We start from the raw sequence: 17,436 nt of genomic DNA, 5'->3' as shown, positions 1-17,436 counted from the left end.
AAAATACCACAAATTTGGTTTTTATCCATTCCTCAGTTGATGGACACTTTGGTTGTTTCCATGATCTGGCTGTTACAAATTGTGCTGCTAGAAACATGGGTGCACGTATATCATTGTAGTATGTTGTTTTTAGTTCTTCTGTGAATATGCATAGAAGTGGAATAGCTGGATCTAATGGATCAACAATCTGAATATTAAAACAGAAACACTAAATCTGCTGGAAGACAAATTAGGTAAAAATCTTGAAGACATATGGGTAGGTAGAGAATTCATGAACAGGAATCAAACCTCACAAGAAGCACTTTCCATAATCAATAGCTGGGATCATGTCTTATTAAAAAGTTTCTGCATGTCAAAAGAAATCTCCAGCATAGTGAAAAGAAAATCCACAAACTGGGAAAAAATCTTAGTGAACTTTCCCTCAGACAAAGGACTTCTGTCTAAAACATATAAAGAATTTAAAAAATCAGACCCCCAACAATCAAAGATCCAGTCCAAAAATGTCCTTCTGAGATGAACACACAGTTCTCAGATGAAGAAATACAAATGACAAATAAAGACGTGAAAAAATCTTCATCATCATTACTCATTAGAGAAATACAAATTAAAACCACAGTGAGATTCCATCTCACTCCTGAAAGAATGGCCAGGATCAAGAAAATTACCTACAACAATGCTGGAGAGGCTGGGGGGGGAAAGGTACTCTTCTGTTGGTGGTAGAGTAGACTGGTGCAACCATTGTGGAAGTGAGTCTGGAGATTTCTCAAAAGCTTGGACTGGAAGTCCCATTTGATCCAGAAGGTAAGTGTTCCAGCAAAGCAAATGCAAGGATGTTGCTTTCAAATAGTGACAAATGAAGGCATCTGTCTTTTGAATTGAAGAAAATAAGAAGCTAGATGTGAACAACATTACTGCCAGTACAGAGAGCTACAGTATCTTCCTTATAAAAGGTCACCTGGGTGCTAGTGCCACAAGGAAGCAACTGACGGGCCTGCAGTATTGCTGGAGCAGAGAACAAGTGCTGTTTGTCCTCTACCACCTTCCTTGGAAGTTAACTGCTATACACCAATACCACCAGTAGGTCTCAGGAAAGGCGCTGCATGCCTTGAAAACTGCTGGAGCTTCCAGTGAGGAAGGGCCTTGCAGACAGATGAATTTCCCCCCAAAACGTGTAAGGCCCAATATACACATAGTATCACTATTGGTGCTACCAGTTTGACCTCACAGGGGTTGGTCTAATCCAGTGTACACAACTAGAGTGCCTCACTTCTGAATGACCTTCAGAGAGATTAGAAATCTTTCCAATTCCATGATAAGGTCTGCCATAAATGTACTATAGGGATATCATAAATTAGTGTTTTGTTGGATTCAAAGCTAACATTGGTCTGGAGCCAAGATACATCTTCAGGAGCAAAGCCACCTTTACTACGAAAGACACCTCATAAAAGGTGTAGAGGTAACTAATTTCTTAGTAGTCTAAGAAATGAAAAACCACAGGTAACATTGTGCGACAAACAGAAGAAAGTAATTCTCTTACACTATATCACAAATAAAATGGTATTGATAGAATATAGATAAATAACTGAAAATAATGATTTTATTTTGCTTTCAGTGACCACAATCTCTTTTATTTTAAATAGAAAACAGGAGTAAAATCAATAGTACAAAATTTCTAAAAAGATTGTAGGAGAGTAACAATGGTTAATAATTTTCATATGTCTATTTTCAAAGTAGTTGCTCATATTAAAAGATATAGGCATAAAAATTGATCAAACAATATAGGTAAAAACTTTCCTTCTCAATCAACTAACAGAAATGAGTAGTGTGACTATCTTAATTAATTTTGTGTGTGCATGGTTTTATTCATTTCTCTTCCTCCTTTTCTCATTTCACTCATCCCAGTTGTTCTTTCTCATTTCACACTAGCTATTGTGTATTTTGGATCATATTTACTCTTTCAACTTCTTTCAATACAATATTTACACACAAGAGTCTGATTTATTTCACTTAAGAGTATAGTCTCAAGTTGCATTCATTTCCTTGTAAGTGTCTCAAGTTTCTCCCTCTTTTTAGCTGAGTTGTACTCTATTGTAAAAAAAATAAAGCATCACATCTTTGTTATCCATTCCATGATTGATGGACATTTATGTTGTTTCCAAGATTTAACTATTAAAAACTGTGTCACTGTAAACATGAGTGAAAATACATCACTGTGGTATGATGTTTTTAGTTCTTCTTGGAAACAATGATTATAATGTAGCTCAATGTGAGCTGAGAGAGCAGATGTATAGATGATCAAACATACAAAAAAAGTGAATGATACCAATGAGAAATGTATTGAAAAGTTACAAATCTTGCAAAAGAACCAAACAATGAAAAATAAATCATTAAAAAAAACTCAAGAAAACATATAAAAATCTAATTGAAAGCCTATATTACAGAGAAGAGAAGGCTGAAAATTGAATATCATATTTGCAGACAAGCCTGGCATGGTGGTGTATGCCTTTAATCTCTGCACTTGAGAGGCTGAGCCAGTTGGTTCTTCATGTGTTTCAGGCAATTTTTATCTGAATAGCAAATTCAAGGCCAGTCTGGATTACACAGTAATACTTATCTAAAAAAAATTAAAGGCAACTGTTTTGAGATATATTTTTTGCATAAAAAAAGAACTTTGGAATACCATGAAAAAAGCCAAGCATATTTATATTTTTGGAGTAGCTGGACAGGAAGAAAAGAAACATGAGGCATCAAAAATGTTCAATAAACTAATAGCTAAAAAGTTTCCAAATCTTGAGAAAAATATGGATAGCCAGTTACAGGAGGCTCACAGGACTCCAACATTGGCCTTAATAAAAATGTATCTGTATCATAGCATACCATACTCAAACTGTGAAAAGAATAAGATAAAGATACTATTTTAAAGTCAATTAAAGAAATACACCAAGTTGCTTATATGTGAATCCCTATTAGATAAGAATCTCATGTTAGGAAGCTTCCAGACTAGGAAGGGTGGATAGTAGAATGGCACATTCTAAGTTTTGAAATAAAATAAACCTGTCAATTAATAATACTACACAAGCAAAGTTGTCTTTCATAATACAAGGAGAAATGACTTTTCAAGACATGTAAAAACAGAAGAAATCGATTACTACTAAAAAAATTTACAAAATACACTTAATCAAGTCCTACCTCCAGAATGAAAACAAAGATAAATACAATCATAACATATAGAAAGTCCTGGAAATGCAAATGCATAAAACAGAAATAAAAAAGAATAAATTCTTCTTAATAAAATAAAACCGTTGATCCACAAGGATGGACAACTGGCCAGGCATAGTGACACATTTCTGTGATTTCTGCACTCAAAAGGTTAAGGCAAAAGGATCACTGTGAGTTGGAGGCCAATCTGGTCTGCATGGTGAGTTCAAGGCCAACCTGAGCTACATAGTAAGACAGTCTCAAAAACAAAACAAGACAAACAAAAACAAAGAATGAGTAACAGTAAGAAATGCAGAGTGAAGTTAATTCAAAATAAAAAGAAAAAATTTGATATATAGATGTATCTACTTATCAATAGATACTAGAAGTTATGTGAATATGAGTAACAGAATAAAATATCATTTATTTTCTTTCATATGTTGAAGTAAAAAGGTAAATTTCAAAGTAGCATCATGCAGTAACATAGTAATTACTAGACGCTGAGAAGAGTAGGGGAGGGGGGACTAATTGAGAGCTGAGCAATAGTTACACCATAATTTGTAGGAAAAAGAAGTTCTAGTGTTCTTCAAAAGAGGGAGGTAACTATATAATAAACCAGTATTTTATATATTTTATGAATAATTACAAGAGAAGACCTACATGACTCCAAATACAATTCCTAGGCTTACTTTTCACTTCCATAACATTGTGTGGCAGATTGTATGATAATAGCATTTCTATTCCTGTAATTTATGTTCAGATATATTGTTAAAATTGATAAATTAACATCTCATCTATATTTTTACCTTTGTTATAAATAATTGATTTCAGACGCTGGCTCATCTTTTTGTGTCTTCCTAAAATCTTACCTCTTTTAGTTCATTTAACTAGCATGCTTTAACCAATAGATATTTCTTTCTCTCTACTGGGCTGAGATAACATTTCTATAAAAGAGCTGCTGGACACTCTTCCTGCATCTTTCATATTTACTTGTTCTCTCTTGGATTTTTTCCAAAACCAGTTTTGTTTAATCTGCCTGCTGCTGCTCTGGAAGTGACATCTGTTCAAATTTACACATTTTATCATAGCTGACATGCTGATTGTCTGTCTGTTTACCTCATGCATAGTTCCAACTGCCTCTTGCTGATAATTTGTGATTTCTTCCTTCAGTATATCACAGGTTGCTAGGTATTTGTTCATTTATGTGATCCACTCATTTCCCTAATTGTTTCTCTCATATACTACCTTTAATCACAATTTTAAGGAAACTTATGGAATTTATACATCAGGAAAACATAGATTATCAATTTGGGTGGCAAAAAAGTTTTTCTTTCTTTTTAACCTTCAAATATTTCCAAAATAAGTCACAATAATTAGGCAACTCAATTTACACGAAATTTAGCAACCATATATCACACTAATAGGAATGTTTTATGTAAATGTACCAATTATCTTCAATGAATATAATCATTACGTACTGCAACAAGTAAATCAAAGTAAAAAAAATAAAAACCAAAGAAAGTACAGTAGTTACTACATACTGCCTCTGCAATATGTACAGATCTAAGTACACAGAAAATAATCAATAATTCTAATACTTCTCCCAAATAGCACTTTTGGAAAAAGTTGAGAAGAAAGGAAAAAAAATGTTTCTTCATGTTAAAAATGTAAAATTGTCATTTTAGTCACCCCTGCTCTCGATCATTGCACCTAAGCTAATAAATTTTAAGGTAATTCTTTAAAATTTAATCTCTCAATAAATATCAAAAGACAATTGACATCTTTTTTCTTGTGTGGTGCAATAGAGAGATTAAATAGTATAAGAGACACAAGATAGGTAAAACCATGAAAATTCTGAAAGGTGAATTTAACTTAAATGTTAGTAAGTTACTATCTTTTAGGAATATTAAGGAACACACAAATGCTTAAATTTTTACATATTAAACAAATTAATTATTATATGTTGAACACACAATATTAAAATGTAATCATAGTTAGGGGGAAAATTGAGGTGGGAAGGATTTTTTGAGCTTAGAAGATCAAGATGAGACCGGGCTTCAGGGTGAGACCATATATCAAAAAGAAAAAGAAGAGAAAAGAAATAAAACATAAATGTGTATAATATAAAGGATATACAAAAACAGCAAAAACAAACAGACCAATATCTGCTGAGAAAAACAGTAGGAGTAGGCAATGAGTGGAGCCAGCCCAAATGAGGAATCATGCAAAATTCAACTAGCAAAGTCACATGGGTGTAGTCACCAAGCCTCTTTGAGTTCGCATTGCTCCTCAACCTCCCCTAGGTTTTGGATATGAAGCTTCACTATTTAATGTTTACTTTGCTCTGTTTGGTCTTGCTTTTTTCCCAATTCCTTTCTATTCTATTACTCCCCACTTTTAAAATGAGTATGGTTATATTTTCCAATTAGATGTTGGAAGTATTTTACTCTATTTGTATGTTCACAGGGGCTCACATCTGAATGTTAGTCTTCAGTCTTAGAGGATACATTTGGCTAAAACTTTTCAGCAATTTTGGAATTGTTAAGAGTTATTATTGGTTTTATTCTGTGTTGATTTGTTTGATTTTAGTATGTCTGATTGTATAAGCAGCTATTAGGAGCATAGAATGAGGCATGGTAGACATTGTTGATTTTCTATTATGTTGTTTTGAAGTCCTGTGTCACTTTCATTGTTTTGCTTTGATTAGTCTTATTATGTTTTATTTGCTTTGATTTTATTTACTGTGAACTAAAAAAAAATATTCTGGCTCATCTTAGAGACTAAGTGAAAACATTTTGCATAATAAAATGAATCTTAAGGAAACCAGGTATAGAAATTCATGAACTCATTGATGAGTTAATTAGCTTAATGTTCCAGTTAGAGGTGATTGAAAGTGCATCTCCAGTTTCTCCTTTATTTCTCTAATTCCTTAACGCCATGGGACAAGCAACTGTCTTCCACCAGGCCTTTCTGCCATACCCTTTCATGGTGGGAACCAGTGAACTTTGCCACAATCACATTGGATACTATAAGCCTAATGAAATTCTCCTTTATGTTGGGAGTTTTAGACATTTTGTCCATGTTATAGATTCTTAGTTACTTTTCTCACTGCTGGGACAAAATATTCATCACTCACAAGTCAAAGGAGGAAAGATTTATTTCACTTCACTGTTTGCAGTTTTTCATTCATATTAAACGGGCTCCAAGGCAAGGTGGCATGGTAGTGTGGTATAGTATTGAAGAAATTGTGCATGGCAGGGAAGACAAAAAGCAGCAGGCAATAAGCCTCCCTTTCCCTTTTATTTTATCTATTGTACAAGCCCATTGGATGTTGACACACACACTTATGGAGGGCCTTCTCATTATCCATACCCTGAACTATCTATACTACTCAGTACACTAATTAATTATCATAAATCACTAATCAATATTCATAGACCCTACCTATCTACAAAACTCCCTATAAAACGTTTCATTTCTGAGTGCATGATACTTTATGGAGGCATCTAGATGCAAGTAATAGTGACTATTGTATAATATCTCCTAGCATTTCAAGACAATTGGTGGTAAATACTGAATATACACTGAGATGTTGCTTCTACATCCCTTTGTGTAACACAGAAATCACATGTAGTAGATAAACAGTATCTCTTTTATTTTTAATGAATGATAATTAAGTAATGTATAGAAAGTTCATCCACAAAGCTACTTTTTGCTAAAACAATGTAAGTTACTTACAAAGCATCTGATACTAGATTTTTAAAAATTAATTGAATGCTCTAGAATTTTGGGATAAGTATATGCACATATACCTTGGCATACTGCAATATTATTTTACAAATAATTAATTTTAATAAATAAGTACATACTTATTTCTTTTTAGATAATGTTGAGTTCTTTGTATCAACTACCAAATCTCTCTTGTTTTATGAAAATACTATGTGTATATTAATCTGAACACATGGACATAATTTATGCAGAATTTCCCCATTGTCTTATTTATTTATTTACCTATTCAAGTATGTATTTATATAAGTAGAATTTTTAAAATGTTATTTAAAGAAAGAATAAACAAAGCAGAAAAGGGGTAGAAATAATACATACTTTCAAAGAAAAATAAAAAGTAAAAAATCACTAGTCTATGTTTATATATTGTCCTTTTACAAATAGTTGTTCAAGGGGCTGGGGAATTAGCTCAGTGGCATAAGCACCTGCCTTGCAAACAGGTGGTCATGAGTGCAAACCCCGGTACCAAAAAAAAAAAAAAAAAAAAAAAGAGCTGATAGTTTTTCAAGATACAAAAGTGGGACATATAAAGTAGGGATTCAAACAGAGACACTGCAAACAGTTCTGTTCAACTATTCAACAAAAACTTACAAATATGGTTATCAATCCTATACACTTAAACATACATGCAATTATCCATATCTTTAATTATGCTGAGATTAAACAAACCAAAGCAAGCTAAAATCTCTCTGAACAAAGAATAATAGTATTTCTGGATCTCACATCACGACATTCCAGGATCATCACTGGGTACTGCAGTGTCATTTTTATTTCAAAGTATTTGTTCATTTCACCATGTGTCATAAGATCAATTCTTGCAAATTGTTTACATGTTCTACCCATGCATCAGTTTTAACATGCATTTTTATCCTTTCTATATTACAGGGAGAAACAAAACAAAGCGGGATAAAAGAAAACATTCCTATAAACATATAAAATGAAAAAGACATATAAAACCACTGTACAAGGAGTTCTACCATGGTTACTGTATTGTCTCTTGTTATCTTCAATAGAATTGGCTATATCTGTAGACACAGAGTAATTGAATATATCAGTATATAACAATATTAATAAAAGCACAACTTTGTAGATAATGTAAAACTACAAAAACAGATAGTAATCAAATCAGAATGGGTATCATAGTGAATCTTGTTATCTTCATTGTAGTTGCTTATACTCTCAGACTTGATACTCTCAATCATAACAGTATTGTAAAAATCTGTCAATACCAAATAGCAATCAAACAAACCAAATTCAACTAAGATCAGTCATAATAAAACAGTATGACTTATATAGGGCTCCAGACTAAGGTAAAAGGAAATTAAAGATAATTACTGTGCTACATCTTGATATTTTTGGGATAGCTGTTTGTGCCCTTAGATCTAGTATGCACCAGTTTGTGCATGTAGACAAACTGGTACAGAATAAATTCTACGTAAACAGAGTTGTGCAAGTAATGTGGGTTTTAATTCCTGATATGCTATTAATATTTTCTGCCATCTTTTTAAAGACTATTCTTCCCCTTTTTCTCCCCCAGGGAGCATTGCGTATTTTTTAATCTCATCAACACACTTGATTTTAAATTGGGTGGGGAGCAACTTGCTATTTACCTAAGTGGTTCCAAAACTTCTCCCTCCTGGACTTGACCTCTAGTTGCATTCCTTTATCTATTAAAGCCTGTCTTTCCAACCTACCCCAAAATACTTGTCTACTTGGCCCTATTTCTCTCTGGTTCCCTGTCACATAGAGCATTGTTTTCTCATATTTGATTTCCAGTCTATATATCTCTTTTCAGATTAATAATATTTTCTATAAAGAGAATCTCAGTGGACCCTACCTCCTGATCTATTCTGCCTGTGAATCTCTTTTTTAAATTTAGTGTATCAAGGCCATCTATATTAGTGATTATAGCCAACCTTCTCTGCCTCATTTCTGCTGTGCATTTTTTTTTTTTTTTGGCATTTGCCATGTGTTTGTCTTCCTCATTTTGCTTTCTGCTCCATTCAATGAGGCCTCTCTGCCACTGTTCCTGAAATTCTGGTACTTTTCTCTCTCTCTAGAATGTCCTGCAGTATTCTCCATAGAGTTGGATTGGTGATTGTGAATTCCCCCAGTTCCTTTTTGTCTTGGAAGCATCTTATTTCTCCATTAATTTCTAGAGACAGTTCTGCAGCGTACATCAATCTGAGGTGGAGGTTATTTATTTTGAAAACTTGGAATACTTTGCTCCATACTCTTCTCAATTTGTTGGTTTGTGCCAAGAAGACTGCCATGATTTTCATGGGTTTTCCTTTATAAATAATCTGTTTCCTGTGTGACAGATTTTTAATATTCTGTTCTCATATTGAATTTCTGGGATCTTAATTATTATATGTCTGGGTGTAACTCTGTTTTGTTTGTAGGTGGCTGGAGTTCTGTATGCCTCGTATATCTGAATATCATTTCCTTTTCCTACATTTGGGCAGTTTTCCTTGATTATTTCTGTGAATAGCTTTGGTAGTTCCTTTGTTTGTACCCCTGCTTCTTCATTCACATTCTTTCTTCTTAAGTTATAGATCGTCCTTTCATCTTCTATTCTTTCTATTGTTCCTGTTTGTTTCCTTGTTATTTTTAAGAATTTTTCCTTTCATGATCCCACATTGCAAACCTGTCCTCCAGTTTGGATGATCTATCATTAGTGTCTTTCAAGCAGTTTTGCCATTTTTCAATGGATTTTTTTTAAAATTTCCTGGTAATCTCTTTAAATATGCTTCATGTATTCTATGATTTCCTTATATTCTTCACCAAATGTTTCTCTCCTTTTTTGGTGTTCCTCCATTCTTCTGTCTGTGTCTTCTTGAAAGATGTTTAGTATTTTTTTAAATTAATCTATTTATATCTTGTTTTACTTGGTCAAATATTTCATTTTTGAACTCATTTATGATGTCCCAAATATATCTCTTTATGTCCACTGCTGCTGTGTCTGATATTGCGTGTTTGCTGTCCTCAATCTCCTTTGTATCTACCTTTCTTGGATCAATGTTCCAGGGTTGGGGGTTGTAGACTTTTTCTTGTTGCTTCCTCTCATATTGTTTGCTTCTTCCACACAGGTGTAGAGAGGAGGCCCCAGTCTCTTTCTTTGTTGGTTATGGTTCTTCTGAAGCATGCTGGCTATGTCATCCTGGCCCCTACAGTGTACTTTTGTGGTGCAAACAGGGGTGGCATATCCTGGGACCTCTGCTCCAGTTCAGTCAACCTGCTGAGGCCTTCACTGTGTCAGTGTGCACCATGCATAGGGAATTGGTTTGGGACAACTTCTCAGGTCTCAGCCATGGTCATGACCCAGGCCAAGCACACCCCACCAATCCCGTCTGGGAAAGGAACAAGTGACTGAAGCCACTGCTGTTTCTTGTTCTTGACAGTCCTTCCCAGTTCCAAGATGTGATCCTATTGGAAAGACACCATTTTCTGTGGAAAGGTTTTATTCTCTTCTGTCACCACAGGTTGATGCAGGTTCTCTGCCAACATGGTTCTCTTTGGGCCTTCTGGCCTCTGACCTTGGTGCGACTGCAGTTTCAGTGAGTTGAAACAGCGAGAATTGAGGCAGCTCAGTAAGTCATGGTCATGCGAGTTTGGGCACTGAGGTGGGAGCACCAAATCTGTAGCTGTTCCAATAGTAGCACTAGATCTGCATGTTTGATTGGTTCTTCTCACCTTATTTTTTTCCTGGGTCAAAAGGATTCATCTCCCTCTGTCCAAGACTCCCCATGCTGTGTTATTTTAGCATCTAAGTTGACTATCTCAGGGATCCTCTGTAATCTACTCTTATCCATCCACCATCTTTACCATAATCTCCCAAAAACTTGTTTATTATTAATGGAGTTTTATGGTCATTTTTTATAAAGTTTGGTTTAAAACTCAAGATGATTTAATTTTCATGACTTTTTTCACTTTTATGTGCATGTTTATCTTATACCTCAATCTTGGGATTAATTAATTCTTCCAGAATATCTTCTTTTTTTAAAAAAGACCATCAGAAACCAACATTTGTATCCTAAGCATGCTCATTATTTTCAAGTGTATTGCTTTAGACTTTCATGTCCATTCCAAACCCTACAGAATGCATGTGGCTCAGACAAGTCATATGGCCCCATAAATTGGTAACTATTAATGTTGTTATGGTCCTATTTTGATAATGTGGTTGTCAGGAATGGATGGCATAAATGAAAACAGAACATAGTATAGTGGAGGGTGCAGTGCAGCACTAATTGCATCTTCTTTACCAACCACATAAAGTGCAGTAAAAACTCATATGTATCTGATTTTATATGGATTTGGGCAACACGATGAATACAATTACCAATAGTGGTATTTTAACAGACAATATTAATTCAACTGACTAACACTGTGTATACCTTTGAAGAGAGGCATTCATTATTAAACAACCATTTAAGTTTTCTTGTTTCATTATTAAACTTGAGCTTATGATATTTCATATAGTAATTTAATGAATTAAATTTTTAAAACATTTTCATATAAACTGTAGTTTTTGCTTATAAACATAATAAATACATCACTTATTTATTATATGTCATATATATTAAATACATAACTATATGTATATATTATATTTTAAAGCTGTCAGACAATTCTTCACTTATTATAGTCCAAGAAAATTTTTTCATGTATTATGGAAAAAGTTACCCAAATGTTTTAATATCCATTATCTATATTCTTTATGTACATAAAGCCAGAAAATGCTTCTGCCAATTCTAACATATATACATGTATACACTACATTCTATATATAGCATTTGTATCTTTATTATCTTATACATGTATCCTTAGTTTGTCCCTTACTCAAAATTATTGCCACATGGTTCATATCAGCCTTCCACCTTACCTATATTAAACTCTATTAAGGTTTGTGTTTGGATATCCCCGCAACAAGCTCTCACATGCTCATTATATACAGGCTTTAGGGATGTGGCTAAATTTACATCTAGTGATTGGTTCATTGTTTAGTGCTGAGACCAGCAGGGTAAGTGCTAATCTTGCCCTAGAGTGTATAAGAGAGGGAAAGACACATGCTTCTCACTTTGTTTGGTCTCACTGCTTTTGCTTTCTTCCACTGCCATGATCAGTTGTCCCTTTGCCACACCACCCTGCCTGAGAGCCTGCTGACTATGGACTGAAACCTCTGAAAACTGTGAGTTAAAGTTTTTACTCTTTAACATGGATGTTGGGTGTTTTGCCTCAGCAAGAGGACAAAAATAAATAAGACACTTGTGGGATAAATTGTGGGATAATTGTGGGATAAATAAAAAAGGTATGTTTTCTTAATACAGTGCAATACTACTCAGCTATAAAGAAAAATTGCATTGAGGCTTTTATAAATAAGTAGATGCAATTGAGACCAAACTCATAAGTGAAATAAATTATACTCATGTATGTAAATCTCATATTTCCTCCTTAGTATATGAAACTGAAATACAAAATATGATTGAAAAGCTACAGTAAATACTGTGTAAGGGCAAGAAACTGCTCAACGAAGAAAATCAACTGGGATAAGGAGAAAGGAGGAAAGATAGAAGGGAAAAGGAAAAAGACAAATTTGCATATATATGTATGTATATATATATATATATATATATATATATATATATATATATGATGGCTAAGATACTACAAATTCTCTTAGTTCTTGGTAAAGAACAGTTAATATTCATATGATTAGATCAATTTTATATGTTTGTATATGGCAATCTGAGCAAGCCTTTTTAAGGTAACAGTATACAATATTACAAGATTTGTTCAAAATAATAGGGAATCAACAGTGGTTATCATAATGCCTCTTATGGTCTTCAAAATAACTGCAGATAACTTCAAAAATAGTAAAAATTAAACAGAACACAATAGAAACAATGAAAACCAAACAATGAATGCAATAAATGACTTCAAAACAAGATAACAGATTCAAAATGGCTACTACAATATATCTTACTCTCTTTGAAACAGCTGCCTATGCTGTTGGATATAATCAGACTAAAGAAAACAGAATAAAGCCCAGTGCAACAAAACAGTGAAAATGATATAAGACTTAAAAACAAGATGATATGGAATTAACAATCACCACCATCCTCAAAAGGAGATCCCCCATCGATGCCACACTGCATACCATTATTCTCCAAATAGATCATCAGATCACTGGCCATAGACCTGCAAAGTCAGTGAAATAGCAAACACCACAAGCATCAAATTGCATTTCACCTCAGTAAACATCTTTGCAGCCTGTGCTTCTCTGGATGAACCAGTTGCTTACAAGGGGTGATGGTGGTGGTGATGGTGGGCCCTTCTTGTTTCTCAGCCCATGCACTGGAAGGGGGTGGGGTTTGGCTCTCCACCTGGTGAACTGCACATGATGCTGGTTTATAGGGAAGACTTGCTTCTTGGTGACTTCTTGTTCTCTACTCGCACTGTCTGCAAATGGTGCTGATTCATGGGAAATGGGTGGAGTCTGGCTGTCCCCCTGATAGATCATGCATGGCTCTGCTTTGCAGATATGGCTTGCTTCTTGCTGACTTCTTGTTCTCTTGCCCTGCAGTCCATGAATGGTACTGACTCACAGGAAAAGACTACGTACTGGCTGTTTTTCTGGGGAGCCATGCCTGGCACAGATTTGCAGGGAGGGCTTGTTTCTTGATGACTTCTTATTCTCTTCCTTTGTAGTGTACAAATGGTGCTGACACACAGAAAAGGCTGGGGTCTGGCTGTTCCCCCTGTGGCAGGGCCTCCACCTGGCACCTTTTCTATTTAGTATTTATCATTTTATTATTTTAATAGTTTCTTCCACAAAGCAAAAAATTAAATCTTTGTAACTCCAACATAATCCGAAGAAATGCAATATACTTTAAATTTGTATATTAAACTCATAACTTGTGAACCATCTAGGTTTTTCTAACTTTTGGTTAACCATTTTAAAGGTTTTTCTTTGCACTTGTGCATCTTTTAGCCATTTCAACTTAGAATTTGTGACGTTTATGACATCTATTCATTTTGTAGGCTATTTTCTTATATATCTAGCTCTGATTGTTTCAACATTTGTTGCAAATATTCAATTCTTCATTGAAATTTCTTTGTTCTTTAATCAAAGATCACATGACAGAGCTTGTTTCAATCCATTCTGGAGCATTCAATACTGTTCTGTCTACCTATGTGTTCCCTTTTTGCAGAATTTCTGTGTTTGAATGACTAGCTTACTATAAAGTCCTGAATTCACGAAGTGTGTCCCTATTTGAGTTTTACTGTAAGAAAAGTTGTGGGTGATTATTTTTTCAGTATTAATTGAGCAACACATTATCATTGACCCTAGGCTTAATGTCTTACAATACATATTTAGAAATTAATTCATTTAATTTGAACGGAAAATTTACTCCAATGAATTAGTTGCTATGCATTGCTCAACTATGCTTAATCTCATATGACCAACATTCAACATTTTATTCTACAAATTTCAAAATTTATTCATATAGTATAATGATAGTTAACATTTAGTGCTGAGTTTATCAAGCATTACATTTTCCATGTTCTTATGTTCTACAGTATTATCATTTTTATGAAAAAATAATATTTCACAGTATGTACATATTTTGGATATATATGATATATAGAGACAATATAGGTAGTATATATATATATATATATATATATATATATATACATATATCACATTTTATTTATGTGATTACCTACTGAGAGAAATTTATAAATATTGTTACCATATTTTGTCTATTATGAAAATTTCTTCTGTAAACATACAATTTCCAATGTATCTTTGAAATCTTTATTTTGATATTTTTCAATAGATATTGAGAAATAGGACTAATGAGTGGTAGTTACATTTTTAATTTCCTAAGGATTTTCTCCATTTTAGACTACAGAAGCTGCACCATTTTACATTTTCAAAAACAGTGTTTGGGGTACATATTTCTACATATTCTCACCAATACAAATTACCATTTTCATAAGAACTACCTTGAATATTACTAAATGATATTTATTTGCGGTTTTGTTGTCTCATATTATTAGAAACACTGAACATTTTTAAACACACGCTGGCCATTTATATGTTGTCTTTCAAAAATGTTTACTCAAGTCCTTCACCTATGTTTCATTGAGTCATTTTTTTACACAATTGAGGGAATGCTTAAAAATTCCATATATATTTTAGAGAGTTACTAGGCATCAGCCATATGGTCTGTGAATATCATTGTGCAGTTTACATTTATGCTTTTTTGATTGACATTTCTTTATTTTTTGTTATAATAGATTTTTTAGCCTAATATTATTTTTTTTGTTGCCACTTTTGGTATCATATACAAGATTTACTGCAAATTTAAGTGTTATAAATTTTCCTACATTTTCTTACAGGAATTTTAGCCATTTTGAGTTTATTTTTGTGTCTGGTTTAAAATGGAATTCAATTTAATTTTTTTTGTTTGTACGACACTCACTTTTATTAACAACATTAATTAATTAAGTTTTCCAATGTATTCTTGACAGCTTTTCATATATCTGAGTTAATTTCTGGTCTCAGTTCTTTTCCATTTTTTCTGTAGGTCTTTAATGAAAATACAATTACATTTTAATTACTGTAGCTTTACAATATATTTGAAAATTGGAAAACATGTGATATCTCAAGCTGTGTTCTTATTTATGATTAACATGACTCTTCATAATCTTCCACAGCATCATTTTAATTTTACATTGATATTTTTTCAATTTTTGATAATACTTTTTATTGAGATATTGAAATCAATTATATTGGATTCATAGATTACTTATAAAATCATGGTATTTTTTTCTTTCTTTATATCTCTATCTTTCTCTCCTTCACTCCTTTTTATTTCTCTTTCTCGTTAAATTCCTCTTTCACTTGTCTTTTCTCCCACTTTTCTTCTTTCCTCTCTTTTCTCCTAGCCTATGTTTCTTCCTTATTTCCTTCTTTCTTCCATTCCTTCCTTCTTTCCATCAACTTCAGTGTTTTCTATGTAAGATCAGATCATCTATAAACAGGAACTAGATTTTGTTTTTGATATGCCAGATAAGTTTTGGTATTTTGTAACTTTGTTTTGGTTATCTTAATGAATTCTTTATTACTGATTGTTTTTCACTCGTGTTTAAGGATATGTTGTTGAATTATCAAATATTTAGGACAGTACTAGTTTTCTTTTTATAATTGAATTTTATAATATTAATTTCATAAATGTAAATTATTATGGTCTTTATCTTTTTAATTTTGACGATAAATTTCTGTGATTTAATCTGTGATGTATTTTAGGAACTGTCTCTATTCAGCTGCCACTTGATCTATGTAGTGTTGAATTCTATTTTTCTTTACAGACTTCATATATATATATATATATATATATATATATATATATATATATATTCTGTTATGGTTTGTATCTAGATGTCCTCCAAAGCATAATGCAATCATAGTTGGGAACTTTTCATAGCTGGCTGGATCTTGGGTATGTGATTCTGGAATTAAGGTTTTATGACTGCTAATAGGTCTGCTGATTAATTTGGCACCTGCTATAAACCCACTACCATAGATACAACATAAAATGGACTTGCAATTGCTTCTTTGTATTTTTTTTTTCACTTTGCTATGCTCCCTCTACACAAAATTAACTGTTTATCTTCTATGATGCCTATCTGTCATGCCACTCTGCCTTGGAGTCAACAATTATGAACTGAAAATTCTATGAAATATGAAAGAACATAAATCTTGTCTCCTTTAACTTCTGGTGTTACATGTTTTGTCTCAGCAACGATAAAAATTCACTAAGATAAATCCATTAGTAACAGAATAACAATGAAATATCCTACTGTTAATGTGTTATTAGTTCTTTCTTCAGTCTGTCAACATTTGCTTTACATTTTTAGGTGTTGTGAAGTTGGGATATATATATTCTTCACAATGTATTTCTGCTATCAGTTTTTTCCTATTCCTAATGAGAAAATTTTGACAAAAATATTTTGTCATAAAAGTGTAGTGACTAGTGCTGTTTTTTATTTACTGTTTGCATGGAATTTTTTTTTATCTTTTACTTTCAAAATATATGTGGCCTTAAACTTAATGTAAATTTCTTGTTAAAAAACATACAGGTGAATCATTTGCTTTTTCACTTACGTGGCAACTATGTGTCTTTTAACTGAGATATTTAATCTATTAGTATTAAAAATAGTCAGCTATAGAGAATCATTCTGTTGTCATTTTCTTAGTTTTTTTTTTTATTATTCTTATAGTTCTTTGCCTTTTTGGATTTTCTTTTTTCTTTTTAAGTTTTTAAGTTATTATCCTCCAACTCATTTCTCTTTTGTTTTTATGTAGTTTCTGTTACTTTGGGGTTTCATTGTTTGCACTTACTTTGGGGATTACTTATCTTGCAGTTGTACCAATCTACT

Source organism: Cavia porcellus, unplaced genomic scaffold, assembly GCF_034190915.1.
Source record: "Cavia porcellus strain 051 isolate PalLab524CR breed Dunkin Hartley unplaced genomic scaffold, mCavPor4.1 scaffold_3, whole genome shotgun sequence".
NCBI lineage: Eukaryota > Metazoa > Chordata > Mammalia > Rodentia > Caviidae > Cavia > Cavia porcellus.
This window is presented reverse-complemented; position numbering follows the sequence as displayed.